Genomic DNA, 17779 nt, shown 5'->3' on the forward strand with positions numbered 1-17779 from the left:
TTCATGCATCGGGCCTCTAGTCAATAATAAAAGACATAACCCAATTCAAAAATGGGCAAAGAATTGAATAGATATTTCTCCAAAGAAGATATGCAAGTGGCTAGGGAGCACATGAAAACATACTAGACATTGTTAGTCATTAGGGAAATGCAAATAAAAACCACACCGAGACTCCATTTCACACCCACTAGGATGGCTATAATAAAAAAAGACAAATGCTGATGAAGATATGGAGAAACCAGTACCCTCTCACACTGCTGGTGGGAATGTAACATGGCATGGCTGCTTAGGAAAATGATCAGTTCCTCAAAATGTTAAATATGGAGCTATCGTAAGACCCAGCTCTTCTACTCCTAGGCATATACCCAACATAAATGAAACTACGCATTCATGCAAAAACTATAATAATGTTCATATCTGTATTATTTATAATAGCAAAAAAAATATAAGTAACCCAAATGTGCATCAACTGGTGAATGGATAAATAAACCAAATGTGGTATAGCCATACAATGGAATGTTATCCAGCCATGAAAAAGAGTGAAGTAATGACAGTTGCTACAACATGGATGGACCCTGAAAACATTATGCCATGTGAAAGAAACAAGTTACTAATGACACATAGTAAATGATTCTATTTATATGGCATGTCAGAGTAGGCAAATCCATAGATACAGAATTGATTAGTGGTTGCCAGGGGATGGAGGTAAGGGGAACTAGGGTACAGGGTTTCTTTCTGTAGTGTTGAAAATATTGTAAAGTTGTGGTTATGACTGCACAACGCTTTAGATATACAAAAACCCATGGAATTGTACACTTTAAATGGGTGAATTATATGGCATATGCACAATAAAGCTGTCTCAATAAAGCAGTTATCAGAAAAAAAAAGAACCTGATTAAGTGAGAAACATACCATAATATCATACTCTAATGTCAAAACAAAGGCCACAAAAGGAATCAGGGTAGCCAAGTGATAAACTGCAGAAATTCTAGTGCATCTTAGTAGATTCCATAGTGACCATATATCAACAGGTATGCTACCTTGTAAAAGTCAAGTGGTTACTGGGGTGCAAAGAAATACTCTGTAGAGATAAACACCATACTGAGATCTTAGTGAAATTTTTCTGGCGTGTCTTTGTTCTATGTATTATACTTTAAAAGAGGAAAGTGGGGCTGAGAGTGACAAATGTGGTTGGAATTTCAGACCGCACAGCCACCCCAATAATCTGACCTGGATCTTGATTTTGAAGTCAGCTTCTGGCCCTATGCCAGGATTTTACAGCCCAATGGTACCTAGAGATAGATAGGTGGCAAGATGGTGATATAGATCCTGCTGACTAGTGTATTTACTCCTTTACAGATGGAGATCTAGTTGAAGCCCTCACCAAATATTCAGACTTCTCCACAGCGATCAGCCAGGTCTCACAGCTTCCAAGACCATGCTAATTCTCAGCTAGAAACTTTTGCCCTTCCTGAGGATGAGTCCATTGCCCAACACTCATCTCACTTCCCAGTGGTCCTCACTGGGCCAGCCATCCTCTTTTCTGTTATTGAGGCTGCCCAGATGGACCAAACTCTAGCTCACATCTCTTCTCTTCTAACCCTGAGTGACCTTGTGTTTTACTTTGATGTGATATGATGAGCCCAGAACTTCCTTTCTGTCCCTGAGTGGAGATGGGGACCCACATACGGCAGTTCTATAACTTGTGTCCTCTTGAGTAGTCTTTTTTTGTTTTGTTTTGTTTTCTTAATCCTCACCCCAGGATATTTTTCCCATTGATTTTTAGAGAATGGAAGGGAGGGACAGAGGGGAGAGAGAGAGGGGGGAAAAAAAAAGAAAAGAGAGAGAGAGAAACACCAATGCGAGAGAAACACATTGATTGGCTGCCTCCTGCACACGTCATGACCAGGGCTCAAGATTGAACCTGCAACCCAGGTACATGCCCTTGACCGGGAATTGAACCAATGACCCTTCTGTGCGTGGGTTGACCCTCTAACTACCAAACACACCAGCCAGGGCTCGAGTAGTCTTTACTTCAACTCTGCCCATTGGCTATCTATGATCCAATACATTTTTTTTGTCTGAATTTACTTAATATTTTGATTCCAAAGATATATTCTATTTAACCAAATTTAAAAGTTTGTGATTAGAAAAAGAAATCACCCATAATTTTATCTTATCCATATGCATACATATTTTTAGATAAGCACAATCACAATAAAGCACAATTTTATAGCATATTTTTTTACTTGTCAAATCATAGGAGCTTTTTACTCACAGTTTTTACCCATAACCACTGTCATGCTGAGGGAACAGACAGAAGTCATAGGCTCCATTATTTCCAACAATAGCAGTTAACATTTATATATATAACTCATAAGCACTTCACAAATTTAATCTTCACAACAACCCTATAAGGCAGGTACTCCTCCTCATATTTCCCCCATTTTACAGGTGAAGAGAGACACTTAGAGGTTAGATGGCTTGTCCAAAGTCATATAGCTAGTAACTCAGGCTTCCTCGAACCAGGCTTTATTCACATAATTCCTCCAATGGGTCTCAAACTTTAGGGAGCATTAGAATTCCCTGGAGAGTCTATTAAAACACACATTGCTGGATCCTGCTCCCAGAGTTTCTAATCGAGTGATGTGGGAAACCGCCTATTGTCTTCACTAGCAGAGAGGTATGGACAGACAACCCGGAAGGCTGGTGACCCTTGAAGCCCTAGCAAAGGTCAGAGCTGTGCACCCACTGTTAGTCCAGACAATAGTAGCTGAAGCAACTTCCCCATTTATTATTATGTAAATCCTTGCTGTTGGGCTAGTCTGCCTGTTACTAGAAATTGCCTGCCTAAGGGCTATGGGTATATCCCAAACCAATAAAAGGTTGGCGAGGCCTGAGCACCAGGGGAAGTCCTTCCCCTTGAGTTGGACTTACCCGCCTGGCCCCCCAATATTTCCAAATTATCTCTTGTCTCTTCTCTTTCATTTGTGTGCGGCTCCTCTTCCAGATCCTGAACCCTGAACCACGTGGGATGTGGGGGGAAACATTTACAACAGAGTGAGTCTGGAGTGGAGTCCAAAATTTTGATTTTCTCACAAGTTCCCAAGGGGTGCTGAGGCTGCTAGTGCAATGGTCACACTTGAAAAGCACTGCCTTGCCCTGCACAGCCTCCTCACAGCAACACACAGGTCAGAGGTGCCTGCCCCCCACAGCATTCCTTACAGTGGTCAGGAATGAGCCAACACTTGTCATCTGCCCCCTCTTCTCCCCTTATCCCTCTGCACTGCAGGACATCCAGTGAGGAGTGCCACATCACAAGGGGGTTGCCCGAAGAGAGGACTTACTCATGCCAGTCTCCTGCTCAATTAACTACATGCAATCCCATCTATTAAAAGGACTGATAAATCAGTCCCCAGCTGTCAGGCTGCCCTGCCACTGCTGTCACTTGCCTGGTGCCTGCAGCCAATTGATCTCACAGGTAAATAAGATTAACTCAAGATTAACTCAGTGGAATGCCTGCAGCCTCCCATGTCCCCCCAATCTGGGGAGGGTCAGGCTTGTCCTTTGTGCAAGAAAGCTCTGCTCTCCTCCAGAGAGAGCAGCTTTCCAGGAGAATAAGGGCCATTATGTGTTGCATCATCTAAGTCATATTTCACTTTGTGATTTCCAGGACTGAGACTGGCTCATCTGAAAATTGATTAGTGGGTGTGGGGGAACTAACTGGTTCAACATTAATGAGGAGGAGCAGATTTGTCCATTTGACCACAAAAGGAATCACTTGAAAGTTTGGGCAACTGTGTCACCAGGGACAGAGGGTGGGACCCGGATTGGACAGAGCTGGCTCTGAGAATCTTCCTCATCACGACTTAGCTTGTGTCTCCTCTCTGAACCGAGGTTAGGTCACCTGAAGCCTTCCTTGAGACTGTGGTGCTGTTTACTTGATCCTCTCTGCACAGTCCTGCTTCCTTGCCCACTTTCCACAGTGGTTGATCCCAAAAGCATCCCTAATAAACTTTCTGCACACTAACCTCCACCTCAGAGTCCACTTTCTGGACAGCCAGGCTCCTTGGCAGAGAGGGCACTTTGCAGTGTGAAAGGCACATTGACACAGTTGCCACCGGCTCCAGTGGTGATGGGGCAGGTTGCTACCTTTCTCAATTTTTTTCCTTGCTAATGGCTTCTAGGCAATCTCTTTCTTTATAAAGAAATTGTCAACTTTGATTTCTTTCTTTTTTGTCTTCCTTTTTTTCTTATTACAAAGCAAAACATGTTTATCACAGTGGAAAATCAGAATTTACAAACAGAAAGAGGAAAGTAACACACACAGTCCTACACATCACAGACAAGCCCTGCTGATACCTTGGGTGTATCTTTCTGGAAATTTTTCTATGCCAAACAAAGATGGGATCATACTGTAAAGGCTTTGTGGTTTGCTGAAACTCTCACTCCCACAGTGAATATTTTCTACCAACCATGTTCAGCCACCCTGTGAGAATGGGGAAGTGAAGACCCAGAAGCCCATGGGTATCCAGAGACCCTAGTTCAGCCCCTTCATATAATAGAGATGTGATAATTGAGGCCCAGAAACAGGAAAGGCTTCTTCTCAGGGGCACATTGAGTTAGGATGACCTCCCCAGTCACCCGAGGCCACCAGATCACCTCCTGACCTGGCCCTGAGCCTGTCTTTCCAGATGTCTGAGCTGCCCAACCAGGTTCAAGCCAGAAGAGGAGCAGAAAATGGGCTTTGCATAAAATAAATGTAAGAAAATGAGGACAGCATGTCAGTGTTGGTGCCCAGGCCACTTTGCAGGGTTCACAGCCTAGCTCTCAATAAGGAGGCGGAGATTTTGGAGATTTTGCGTTGGGTGCTCAGTGGAGTCAGCAAGCTTTGCACAGAGCACCCCTCACTGCCACTTTCATACCTTCTCTGGTTTGGTAATCTGCAGTCCTTCTTTTCAACTATTCCCAGCACAATGGCCAGAGGAGTCATTCTCAAAAATCAGGGATGAGACAATGGATTCTTTGATATGACACCAAAAGCACAGCAACAAAAGAAATAAACTGGGTTTCATTAAAATAAAAAATGTGTGCTTCAAAAAACACCCTCAAGAAAATGAAAAGACAATCCACAAAACTGGAGGAAATATTGTCAATCATATACCTCATAAGGAACTTGTATCTAGAATATATAAAGAACTCTTACAACTCAATAATAAAAAGACAACCCAATTAAAAAAGAAACAGGCAAGGGATCTGGATAGACATTTCTCTAAAGAGGATGTACAGCCCTAGCCGGCTTGGCTCAGTGGATAGAGCGTCAGCCTGCGGACTGAAGGGTTGTGGGTTCAATTGGGGTCAAGGGCATATGCCTGGGTTGCGAGGTCCATCCTTGGTAGGGGGCGTGCAGGAGGCAGCCGATCAATGATTCTCTCCCATCAGTGATGTTTTTATCTCTCTCTCCCTCTCCCTTCCTCTCTGAAATCAATAAAAATATATTTAACAAAAATAGATGATGTACAAATGGTCAATAAACACATGAAAAAATGCTTGTGCTTTTGTGTGTGACCAGAGAAATGCAAACCAAAACCACAATGAAATCCCACTTCACATCTACTAGGAAGACTAGAATCAGATAATAACAAGTATTGGTGAGAATGTGGAGGAATTAGAACCCTCATACATGGCTGGGGGAAATGTCAAATGGTGCAGCCACTATAGGAAGCAGACTGCACTTCCTTGAACCATGGAGTTTAAACATAGAGTTACAACATGACCCAGAAATTCTACTCGTACTTATTTACCCCCAAATTGAAAACACGTCCACACAAAAATTTGTACACGAATGCTTATAACAATATTATGCATAACAGCCAAAAGGTGGAAACATCCCAAATGCCCATCAACAGATGAATGGATAAACAAAATGTGCTATATTCTTCAGCAAGAAAGTGGAGTGAAGCTCTAATATATACTGTAACATGGATGAACCTTGAAAACTCGATGCTAAATGAAGTGAAGGAAGCCAGACTCACAAAGTCACACATTGTATGAATCCATTCATATATGTCCAGAGTAGGCAAATTCATAAAGACAGAAAATATACTAGTGCTGGAAGAGGGAAGTGGCTGCTAATGGATAAACGTTTTGGGGGTAAAGCAAACGTTCTGGAATTAGATAGTGGTGATAGTTACTCATATCTGGGAATATGCTAAGAACCATTGAACTGTATGCTTTAAGTGGGTAAACTGTATGGCATGTGAATTCTATCTCAATAAACCTGTTGTTAAATAATACAGTAAATCATATCCTATTGCTCCTCAGCATATCTTCCCATTGCTTCTCATTATATTCGACTAAAATGCAAAGTCCTCCCCATGACCTGGTCTCTGTTCCCACTCTGGACTCATCACCTACCACTCTCCTTGCTTGCTCTGCTCTGGTCACTGCAGACTTCTTGCTGTTTTTCAAACATGCCAGACACATTTCCACTTTAAGACCTTTGCACTGGCTGTTTCCTCTGCTTGGAGCACTCTTCCACCAATCACATGGCTTGTTTCCTTTTCTCATTTGGGTCTTTGCTTAAATATCACCTCCTCAAGGATACCTTCTCTTTTCTTTCAATCCTATGCTGCCCAGATCCTAGTCGCCCTGGCCACACCCCTGTACTTGCTTTTCGTTAGAGCACTTACCACTTTTCTGGTTTATTGATTGCACTATTTACTGTCTGTTTACCCTACACTGGATGGTAAACTCCCTGAGTCCAGGGACATTGTCTTGCTCACCAGCATATCCACAGAGCCTGCAACATAGTAGGTGCTCGGTAAATGCATGTTGAAAGAATAAACAAGTGAATCTCACTTCAGCCAACAGTCTGCAAATATCCACTTCTGACTGGGAGGGGAAATGAGTGTGATTGTGGGGAGAGTCAGTGCAGTCCCACCCCAGGACTAACACAGACCTCAGAACTGCTGCGGCTGCTGCAATTCTTTCACCTAGCTTTCCATGGAGGTCACCACCTGCTGTCAGCTGCTACCTGATACCGGGCAGTGCCCTGGCCCCAGTGTGCTCTGATTGCCTGGTGACTTGTCTTTCCAACTGGTTGGGAGCTCCTTGAAGGGAGGGGCTGTGGGCATCATTCCTGGAATCCCACAGCCTAATCTGGGGAAGTGCCCAGGGAATAATTGCTGTATGCTTGAGTACCAATACCATTTCCTCTGCAAGCATGTCTACCTCTCTTCTCACATGGGGTCCCAGGGTGAGCATGCACCTGAGGGTGAACAGGGCCTCTGAACTGCACTTGTGCTACAGAATCATCCAGGGGGCTTGAAATACGAATGCCTGGACTCCATTCACAAGGATTCTGATTTACTTGGTCGGGAATGGGACTCCAACATGGGCTGTTTTATTGAGTTCTCCAGGTGATTCTTTTTTTCTGAACCTTTATTGAGTCCCCACTGTATGCCAGGCATTAGGTAAGCCCTGTGCATGCACTGTCTCTAATTCCTACAACAAACTTTCATTTTGAAAATGACAGTAAGAGGCTCTGTAAATTTCTCAGGCCTCACAACTAGTAGACAATAGTCCCACGCTTAAATCCAGGTCAGGTCTCTCTGACACTTGGTTTCCAAACCCAGTCTGCAGAAACAGATATGATTTCTTAATCACGTAACCCCAGTGATTCCAGTGGGCTTGCTAACACTGGGCTGAATATAAAGAGTGCTTGGGGCTGCTGAGGCAGTCAACAAAGTCATATGGCAGTTTTGTGGGCAGTTCTTCTGGCTCAGTAAGCAGTGAGGGATGAGAACCTCTGTGGTCCTTAATCCAAGCTCTGTGACCATGGTCATGTCACTGCCCTCTTAGGGCCTTTATTTTATCTTCTATAAAAAGGGGAAAATAGCACCTGACAGTGAGGATTTAAGTGAGAATGGAGACATTCAATCAATGACAAATTTTACTCCCTTACTCAAAATTGCACAAGACCTGGTGTGTGTGTGTGTGTGTGTATGTGTGTGTGTGTGTGTGTGTGTGTGTGTCCTCATGAGGTCTCCTGAGTACAGATGCACTGGACCGCCTTTGAGCTCCACAGTGAACACTGACTGGGGTGAGGATGTTCCTCCAAGCAGACTCTGAGGTTTTGTCTTGAGGTGAGTAAGGGGCCCCAACCCATGCTGATGGTGGCACAACATTAAGCAAAGCTGCATATTACAGGTTGGTGACAATCTCACAACCGTAGCTTATTCAAGGCTAGAAAGTTAAAAGAGGTTAAAGGGCTTCAACGCTATTTATTTAGTATTAATTGGTAATTTCAAAAGAAACAATAGATTTTGCTATGTATTAAGAACAGTCTAGAACTTAGCGAGACGGAGCCTGCTTTTTCCAGTGTGTCCGAGACACATGACAGCAGTCTCCTAAACTCTGAAACTGCCAAGGTTCAGGGTGGTATGGAGCAGAATCCCTGACTGAGGCCAGACCCTCTGACTGACCGCGAGCATCAGGAGCTCTACCCCTTTCCTCTATTGTCTTAAGCCCCTCAACTTCTCTGCTTCCCACTTCAAAGTCCAGCATTTCCTGAATCTGAAGAACCCTTCAGAATACCTGAAGGGAAGAAAGAATAAGGAAAGGAGGGCAGGGCCCCTCTGAGGAGTGGCTAATGTGCTGCTGGTCTGTCTGTAGCACTCAGGCTCCCGGGCTGCCCTGCATTGCTGGGTCAGCTGTATCAGTATCCACCTACTGCAAGGTTTCTCCCCCAACTCCTCCTTGGACTCTTTGATGGCATAAAGCAACTGTAATATGTCTATGTTTTTCTCAGCACCTAGCATGGAGTATGTGCTTAATAAAGCATTTTAAATTGAGTGAATGAATGAATGAATGAATGAGGGCATAAATTACCAGCCTGGTTTCATGTTTCAACTTAATAGTCCCTTGACTTTGCAACAGAGGCCACAAGTAGAGCCTAAGAGTCCAATCCTAACTCTGCACTTACTGTGTGACCTTGGACAAGTCACTATTTGCAAAATTGAGATGATCATCATGCCTGGCAGGGTTGTTGTGAGGATTGAAAGTGAATATGTCAAGGATTAGCTCAGTGCCCGGCACACAGTAAAGACCCAATCAAGAGTAGATATTGTTATTTTCCCTCAATTTTTCCACCTTCCCCAACTGAGTGGTAGGACCCCTTGCATACACAGACAGTGCTGGACCTCTGGCCAGGACATCCTCTTCCCAGTGAGTTTCCTTTCCCACATATCCTTTATGACCTCAGCCTACATCACCATAGAGAGCGGCCTCTGGGGACCCTGCAGAATCCTACCCAGGCGGCGCAGGCCAGTCCTCAGTTGGCCCTCATCCTATTTCTCTGGGAAGAGCCAGAGGATGGGGAGATGAGCTCACAACTTGTTTTCCATTAGTTTTGAAAGCTCTCAGTCCCAACACATTTTTTTCTTAAAATAATTTGACCCGTTTCCATATTAGCAGGGGCTTATTTTGGTTTCACACTCAGCAAGGGCTTGGTAGCCAGCACCTGGCAGCAGCTTCTGCACCTTGGAAGGGACTTGGATTTCTAGGGGGGCATTTAAGAACTGTGGTGGCCATGTGTGCTGAGGAGGCCATGCCCTCAGTGAAGGGAGCCACAAACAGAGCATGGGGAGCAAAAGTTCCTCCTTAGGGTTTTCAGGGTGGGAGGATGGAGGGGAAAAGGAGAGGACAAGTCTGTTCAGTGTTTTGTCCAAAGTCTAAAGCCTATATAGACAAACTCCCTGTTGTTGGACCTCCCTCACGGGACCACAGGCCTGGAGAGAGACCGAGGGCTGGGCCTCTGCGTGGGGCAGCTTGCAGGAGTGAGTGACGGGAGCAGGCAGGGCTGCACATGTGCTTAGTAAATGATTCTACCTGTACCTAAGCTGGCTGTATGTGATTAGATTCCTTCACAAATTTCCTCATTCAACAAACATGACTGACTACCCACTAGGTGCCCAGCATTGTTTGGGGCCCTGGGGATACACCCACAAGACACAGCTCTACCCTCAGGGAGCTCCTGGTGATAAGCTAGGTCTCTCTCAGAAGCCACCCTTCTCAAACTTTTTATGTATATGAATCTCCTGGGGATCTTGTGAAAGTGCAGGTTTGTATCAGTAGGTGGGGAGGGGGGAACGTAAGTTAAGAGTCTACATTTCTAACTAGCTTCCAGGTGCTGTTATTGCTGGTCCTCATATCACACTCCAAGTAGCAAGAAGTTGGTGGAGAAAATACACCAGGGCCCCAGAAGGAGGCATTTGGCCTCTCTGTTCCTGACATCCTCCAGGGATGGTCAGTGTTACAGGTTTCAGCTGCATCTGTCACTGGGATGGGATAACTTTCTCACTGAGTGGGAACTCTGCTTTCTAAGCTACTTCTCTAAATCTGTAGGGTTTTTAATAAACAAGAGTGAAAAAATGGGACAACTAGTTTATAAACAAGAATAAAAAAGTTAACAACCCCAGCTGAGAGACCACCAGGGTTGCTTCAATTCCTTCCTGAGGAAGCACAAGGCAGCCATCTGAAACAGTCCATGGGAGAGCAGAGCCCTGGACCTTCCCAATTAAGATCCTGTCTGAATGCACGCTTTGGAGCATAAGTCAAATTTCAGCTCTTTCTCTTCCTAAGCCCTGTGACCTTGGGCAAGTCACTTCACCTCTCTGTGCCTCGTTTTCCTCATCTACAAAATGGGACTAAAAATCATACCTAACTCATAGTGATGTTTTGAAAATTAAATGAATATTTGCCAAGTACCTGACATACAGTAGGTGGCAAAAATTAGTTCATTCATTCAACAAATACTTATTGAATGCTGGTCCTTTCTGTGTACTGGACACACAGGCATTGGAAGATACTGTGGTGACCATAGCAGGCACATTCCCTGCCCCTATAGACTCTGCATTGAAACAGAGGAGACCTGAATAATGAGAATGAATCATCCATGCAAGGGGTGGGGATAGGGAGCATGCCTGGCAGGGGGAATGGCAAATGCAAAGGCCCTGGGGTGGGAAAGAATGACTGAAAGGAGCCAGCAGCTCTGGAGGATAGTGAGGGGGAGTCCTGTAAGAAAAGATATGGAAAAGCTGGGCTGGGAGCCAGATTACTTCAGGCTCTTGCAAGTGGTGGTCAGGAGTTTGGATTTGATTGCTAGTGCAATACAAAACTATTGGTGGGTTAATGGTTTGGGGAGGAGACAGGGTCTGCTGTGACCTGACTGCAATGCTGGCCACCTGGGCTCAGTGTTGGCCTTTTCCCCACCTGGCCTGCATCTCCCCCAATTCTCAGAACCTGAAATCCTAGCTGACACCTGGGGGAATCCCAGTCTGGATGCTCACTGGAGCATCATGAGGCAGCACATGCTCCTAGGCTGGCACACTTGGCTGTGCTGATCTGTGACCACTCTTCTGGCCTGCACAGCCAGCAGAACATGGGTTCTGGAGCAGATGGCATAAGGTCAAAGCCTTGCTTTGTCACTGATTAGCTATGTGACGGGGAGAGTCATGTTGCCTCCATGCCTTTCAGTGTCCTCATCTGTAAAAAGGTGTAAGAGCAGTATTGATTTCATCGGGTACTTTGACTATCCAGTGAGTGACTGTGGGAAAAGCCCTTTGCCTGGCACGTAGCGAGTACAGTTGGAGCCTTGTTGTCCTTATGGCTAATGTCAGGGTGGGTGTACTGTGCCAGGTGTCAGGAGGGAAGTTTGGAAACTCTTCAAGGAGCCAGTTGCCTTGTGGATACTAGTAGAGAGTAGGTTGGCTGTCCTTGGCTTTGAGATTGGAGTGTGTTAATGGATGAGCAAGTGCAAACATCACAGAACCCTGAACAAAGGGCAGCTACAACTGTGGCCCAGATCACAGAGCTCACCAGTGTGCAGTTGTCCCCTCCCACTTTGAGGAATCACCAGGACCTGTCAATCTGCCCTCCTAAAGCCCCCTTGCACTCTTCCTTCCTTCCTCCACTCATTGGCACCTCCCCAAATCAAAGCCTCATCACTTCTCACCTGAACAATTGCAAGAACTTCCTGCCTCAGATCTTGCCCTCCAGGAGGCCACCAGAGTCAGTTTCTAGTTACACAAGTCAGATCAGTTCACACCTCTGCATCAAAAACTCCAGGATAAAAGACCAGTTCCTCAAACCAGGCTGACAAGTCCTCCTCCACCTGGTCTCCACCCCTCTCCACTTCGCACATGTCACTTCCTTTAGAAGCACCATTCTCTAGGACCTACTATTTCTTTGTGTGGACAAGCCGCTTTCCCCCACCCTGCCCTCTTTCTTACCCAATAGAAGCCTACCTGCCCTCCTGGAATCTCTGTAAAGCTTTCCCAAGTTCTCTTGACAACGTCTGTGGCTCCTTCCCCCAGGACTCTATCTTTTCTGTCTGTTAGTGCTCATGGGCAGCCAGGTCTTGGTTGTCGAGTCCAAGTCCCATATTAGCTGGTGAACAGAGGAGGGCGGAGGAGACAGCCCTGTGAACAGAGCCATAACACCATCTAGTTTCTCTGAGTAGGGCCTTCATGAACACAAATTCTGACATGAAAGGGCCTAGGGCGGCTAAGGAGAGAAACAGGCTGAGTGGGGCTTGAGGTGAACTGGGAAGTTCCATGCCCACCCACAAGGGGGCAGCACTCCTCAGTTTTAGCTGATGGGTCCTTTGTGGTCAGATCTTGATTTTTTTTTTTTAAACAAGTGAACTAGCAACTAACTTAAATTGTGTGGGGTTTTTAAACAATCTGGGACAACAACAAAAAACTGGCTTTCAGGCTACACTTGGTCTTTCAGCCTATCATTTTGCAAACTCAGCACCTGCTATTTGTGGAATAAATGGATAGATTTTCTGGATTTAAGTTTCCTACAGCTACTCTAAATTTCAAAGTTTGGGGAGAATTTATGACTAATAGGTTCAATTGCTATTTAATGTGTGTGTGTGTGTGTGTGTGTGTGTGTGTGTGTGTGTGTGTAAGGACATGAAAGTCAAAATCAAAAGTCAACTTTATACATTTCGCTCTTGCAAAATGAAGCCCAATCTCCTTTACTTGCAGCACTAACAGTATCATTTCCTGGGCAGCCTGCAGGCCTTGTGAGCAGGGCTCTAATCTCAATTGTGGTAATATCCCCTCTTTGAGATGTGGGTCACCCCAGGAGGAAGGGAGGGATGCAGAGGCCACAGAGCCTGTTTCTGCAGTGGTTGGTTTGCTTAGTTTGGTAACCTCTTGAAAACAAACTGCAGAGGATGGCGTGGCTCAGCTCTCTCCAACTCCCCCACCCCATCATACCCAGCTTAGACTCAAATGCCTTTTAGACCCTGGGTCCCTGTCCCCAGGACTCCTGTTACTAGCTGTGGGATGCTGGGTGGGACTTGCTCAGAAGCCTGCAGCGGTATAGCCAGTTGCACCTTTTGCAGAGCTGGGCAGCAGACCTTGAGCTGCCCAACACCCCATTCAGGACCAAGACACTCTTATCCCCCAGCTGCCAGGTATATTGCTGATGGCTCACAGTGGAGTCCCTCTCCGAGTTAATGCCCCTTCCCTGCGGGGGGGGGGGCAGCCTGCATCCAAGAACTAGTCAATAGATGGGAGGGCAGGGTGACTAAGGGAGAAAGATCCAGCCACCCGCCTCAGTTGGGACCATCTGAAGAGCCATCCCAGCTCAGAGGTCCCCATGGGATCAGCTGAGGTCTCCAGTGCTACTGTATTGCAGTTCAACTCCTGCCTTTGACCAATCCTGCTTCCCTTACTCCATCACAGGTGCTTTTTTAGAAGGCAGTCCCCAACAAACCTGCATTCATATCTCTGTCAGATCTGTTTCCTGAAGAAGCCAGACTATGACAGCCTCTTGCCTCAGCCTCCTTACTCTCACTGCCCTTTCTCCCTGGATGACTGCAATTACCCTAAATCAGTGATGGCGAACCTTTTGAGCTCGGTGTATCAGCATTTTGAAAAACCCTAACTTAACTCTGGTGCTGTGTCACATATAGAAATTTTTTGATATTTGCAACCATAGTAAAACAAAGACATATTTTTGATATTTATTTTATATATTTAAATGCCATTTAACAAAGAAAAATCAACCAAAAAAATGAGTTCGCGTGTCACCTCTGACACGCGTGTCATAGGTTTGCCATCACTGCCCTAAATGCTTCCATGATCATCTGAAAGAATGACCCCAAATCTTTCCTTTTGCCATTGCCACTCTCCCAGTCTGCCCACTTGCATTTCCCAGAGCTGGGTGGACAATTTCACCTCGATGTCCTTTTAAAAAAATGTTTTTATTGATTCCAGAGAGAAGAAGGGAGAGGGAGAGAGAGAAACATCAATGATGAGAGATAATCATTAATCACCTGCTTCCTGCATGCCTCCACACTGGGGATCAAGCCCGCAACCCGAGCATGTGCCCTGACCGGGAATGGAACTGTGACCTTGTGGATTGATGCTCAATCACTGAGCCATACCGGTCGGGCTGGATGTCCTTTTTTTTTTTTTTCAGTCCCAAATTTAATATATTTAAAACAGAACCTTCTCCCACTACCCTAATCAGCCTTTCTTCCTGACTTCTCTATTTCTATTAATGCCGCCACCATCTCTGGAATTGTAGTCTGGAAACCTCAGCATCATCTTGAGCAGCTTCCTGCTTGGAAACCTTTAGCATCCTGTCAGTACCTACAAAGCGTAAGCCTATGCTGCACTTCAGGCCTTCCCTATTGATTCCAATCAACTCGACTTCCTGCCAACTCTCTGATCTAGGAGTTCTTAACATATTTATGGCTTGAACTCCTTTGGGAATTTAATAACTATGGACCTCTTATTGGAATGTTTCTGTAAGTATAAAATAAGATACATAGGATTGCAAAGGAAGTCAATTATATTCAAATAGTTGTTAATATATGTTTTAAAATTTATGATAGAGTAACATATGTTTCAGTATTAACACATTGAGTACCATGATCTAGTGGCAGGTCCAGTAACTCCCATACTTTTGAAGTAATCATGAGTTTAAAAATGTTTGAAGATACCTGCAACAATAGTAAGTTGTCAAAATCCCTGTGGTTCCTGTCGGAGACAAGGTCACAGGGACCACTAACACTACGGTGCTGTGCTGCCTACATTCACAATGGAATGAAAGATGAAATTTCAACTAGAGGTAAGTGAAGATAACTTTGTAATTTTTTCCTCATCCAAGTACATGGACTCCTGTTCCAGTGCGTCTGTGTTATGGGGGGTCTCTGCTGCAGCTCAGGTTGGAGACTCACAGTCCCCTACAGATTCCTTGCTCTTCCTCCCACCCTGGCCAATGCTGGGAAACTTGCACTTGGGTGCTGGGCCAAGCTGGCCCCATTCTCCATGTGGGCTCTGTGGCACAGGCTGCCCAAGGCTTGGGGCCCTGAGCAGCGTGGCTCACTGCCTGCCAGGGGCACAAACCCCATTTGGGCAGCTCCTAGGGGATGTCTTCCATGACTTCTCTCTCCTCAGGTCCCAGGCCTTCTCTGTGTGACTACATGTTTCCACTGGCCCAGCCAAGATTACCTTCAAATTGTGAAGGCAATAGGCTCATGGCCATCAGGCCAAAAACAGAGTTATGAAGCATTTAGTTGAAGAAGTCACTTCCAAAATGCCACATGGAACTGGGAAGAGGCCACCACTCTGCTCAGGCTTAGAGGGTGCACCTTACCATTATCTTGCCACCAGATGCTACATGTCCTGCAATGCAGGGGACAGTCCTATACAATAAAGAATGTTCTTACCCAAAATGACAATCAATCAGACCCTCAGTGGGAAACAATGAGTGGGCACTTTATAAATTTCTGTCCAGTGCCCCAGTGGTCCTTGTTGGCCTGAGGTGTCAGTATCTGAGGCATGGGCAGTCAATGGACATTTCTCTTGACTTCTTCCACCCCCTTGGGCCTGAATTCCTAGTGACCTTTACAGCTACGGCTGGGATTGAGTAGCAGATATATAGGAAGGTGAGAGCCCCCCTCCCCCTCCCACCCACCACCACTGTAGCCACCATGGCTATTGGCTCCAAACAGGAGCTTTGTGAGGCCATGTTCTTTGCTGGGTCAAGAGGAGCTGGGCTTGACAGCTGCCACCAGGGAGAGAAAAGCTGGCAGGCAGCTGCTTTCAGTTCTCTCCAAGTGCCTGGTGGCCTAGGACCCTTGTTGCTCTGCCTCTGGGATGAAAGGCCCGTCCTTGACCAACTCTGTCTTGTAACTTGAGCTAGGGAGTGGGCACACCCATCCAGGTCAGGAGAAGGTGCCAACTCCTACTGTGCTTGTGTGGGTATATCATTTCCAGGTAGGAGATGCCATGAGTCATCCTGCTTCTCAGTTGCTTTGCTTTCCATGTACCAGTCTAGTCTCCTAAAAACACCTGGTCCCCTGCCCCGGCCTGGTGACTCAGTTGGTTGAAGCGTTGCCCCGTACAACCAAAAGTTTCGGGTTCAACTCCAGGTCAGGGCACATACCCAGGTTGCAGGTTTGATCCCTGGTCAGGGTGTGTGTAGGAGGCACCCAATCACTGTTTCTCTCTCTCTCTCTCTCTCTCTCTCCCTCCCTCCCTCCCTAAAATCAATAAACGTCCCCAGGTGAGGATTAATAAAAAAAAATTAATCCTCATTTCCCAGGCCACCCTGTTCCAGTCTGTTAATATTGGGTACTTTGATGAAAGGGATTAGCTAATCGCTTATTGCAAAAAATAATATTTTGACTTTCAAATTATATTTCTTAAGAATAACAAATACTTATATAGGGCTACTTATTATAGTGCTTCATGCTTTAGAAAGCACTTTACATGTTAGGTTGAGCCATATACAATTGGTGGCATTCAACTGTTTTGGGACAATTTTATAAGGTTCAACCAAATACAATTTCTCATTTATTCCTTACCACAATCCCAGATAGGTATTTTTAGCTCCACAACATAGAGTACTAAATCTCAGGGAGGTGAAATGACTTGTGACAAAGGTTACAATCAATAAGAAACAGCAGGGTTGAGACTTGAACACATGCTCTTGATTCTCGAGGCAGGATGTTCAGCCCAGTAGACCCTAAAAGCAATACTGTGAAAGGAGGCAAGGCTGTGAAACTGTTCTCCCAAGCTACTCTTAGGAATCCCTGTGCTGGTCATACTCATCACCTTTTCTTAGTGGAGATTAGTGGGAGCCAAGGTGCCTGGAGTACCAGGCACTGGGCATGATGATGTGACAAATTTAGTTTTATGGCTTTGGGAACAAATGGTACAGTAAAGACAATATCAGTGCATGTTATCCATCCATCCATCCATCCATCCATCCATCCATCCCAGAGGATTGCACTGGGTAGGTCCCACACATGTGCCAAGCTCTGCACTAGGAGCTGAGCTACCAACATTCAAGGAAGAGTCTCAATTAGCAGGGCTCCCACCCTTTGGGTGGGTACTGGGGGAGGGAGCTGGAGTGGTGGAAGCTGGGATGAGACCACTGCGTGCCTATGGGATTTTGATTTGCTGTGAAGCTGCTCTGTAGTCCTGGTCCTGTTCCTGTGGCCTAGGCCAAACTCGGTCAAGGAGCTGGGCTTTGCATGGTGTTCAGGAGTCTGATACCCCTGAGAGTTTCTAAACCACAGGGGCTGGAGGAGGCTACAAGAGGAATGCTGGTGCCCCACCCCTCATCAAAGCAGCGGGAAACTGGGATGTGGTGCTCCCTCCAAGGCTGCCACAGGAAGAAATTTCTTTCCTTTGCACCTCAGTCCACTCTGAGCCCTTGGCCCACCCCATGACCCATGAGCCTTGGT

The 17779-nt window shown here is 45.7% G+C and overlaps 1 protein-coding gene across 2 annotated transcripts in view; it reads right to left on the reverse strand.

Moving 5' to 3' along the window:
* Nucleotides 1–17779, reverse strand: part of NHSL2 (NHS-like 2) — a 77633-nt gene that overhangs the window by 31327 nt on the left and 28527 nt on the right. The window lies entirely within an intron of this gene.

Source organism: Myotis brandtii, unplaced genomic scaffold (genome assembly GCF_000412655.1).
Source record: "Myotis brandtii unplaced genomic scaffold, ASM41265v1 scaffold1871, whole genome shotgun sequence".
Lineage (NCBI taxonomy): Eukaryota > Metazoa > Chordata > Mammalia > Chiroptera > Vespertilionidae > Myotis > Myotis brandtii.